The sequence below is a fragment of the Chaetura pelagica genome, unplaced genomic scaffold (assembly GCF_000747805.2).
Source record: "Chaetura pelagica isolate M959 unplaced genomic scaffold, ChaPel_1.0 scaffold12, whole genome shotgun sequence".
Lineage (NCBI taxonomy): Eukaryota > Metazoa > Chordata > Aves > Apodiformes > Apodidae > Chaetura > Chaetura pelagica.
Window position 1 is genome coordinate 162,648 of NW_009952801.1, and position 1,181 is coordinate 163,828.

The window sequence follows — 1,181 nt, forward strand, 5'->3', positions numbered from 1 at the left end:
GCTGTCATTTCTTTGATAGGTGTTATTTCAAATTACTTGAGGAATCGTGTATTTCATTGGATACATTTAACTGTTCCCGAATTTCACCTCTTCCCCACTTCACTGTGGACAAAAGGTCGTGAAGCTACTTCCAAGTCATGTGATGTTTACTTCAGGGTTTTTTAAGGAATTAACTTTCACAGTTCCAGTGTTAAGGTACCCAATGGCTACTGGATTAATCAAGTTTTCTATCACTTAGATGAAGCCTGTTATCATAGCTGTGGATTCATCTTCTGTGTTCTAAAAAAGAAACCTGAGCAGTAAGGAAAAGAGATTCATGACCAATGTGTTTCATAGGAAATTCAAAGGATATTTATTAGTCTAAATTCTGCAAAGCAGAAATAAGCTGCCAGAGAAAGAACCAGTAGAAGCTGGAAACGAATCCTCTTTTCTCACCTGGATTAATTGTCGCTAATCCGTAGTGTCAAGTTTAGGCTGATCCCATCTGGAGCAAGACTTTGCTCTGTGTATCTGCAGAGTCATCTGCTCGTTGACCTCATTCCCTGGCACACTGCTCCCTGTTACCTGCCCGGGAAGTACAACTGCAGCAGTGAAAAAATCAATGTCTTTCTGAATTAGAGAGGACAAGGTCAGTCAGCTGGTGCGATGTTGGCTGCTCTACTGTGTGGCACAATGCAGTTTTTTATAAATACAAATACTTTTTATTTTCCCCCTCCCCTTCTTTTTAACTTTCTCCTCCTCTCCCCCTCGTACTTGTTGCAGTGCAGCTGACAGTACACCCTGCTTTGCTGGATTTATTGCAGATAATTCCATCATGGGCTAAGAGGGAAGGTGATGCTACATATATCCTATATATCCCTGTGATTATTATATTGTAGAATAAATTACAATAAACAACATACATAAAATTATTTTGTTGTCCTGTGTTTTACAAAATGCTTATATAGCATTTATTTTAGATTTTACCTGAGCATATAGAAAAAAACAACAAACCACCAGTTGATGTCAAATCCAGTCTGATGTTTTTCACCCCAAAGCTTCTAACAATCAGTGTTTATTTTGGCTTAAATGAAAACTGTTCCCAGTGACTTAAAGTGTGTGTGTGGGGGGGAGGAAGGTCTTTTAGAGAGAATGAATATTCTGGATCTGTAACACATTTTAAGTGTACCTGTTAATGTAAT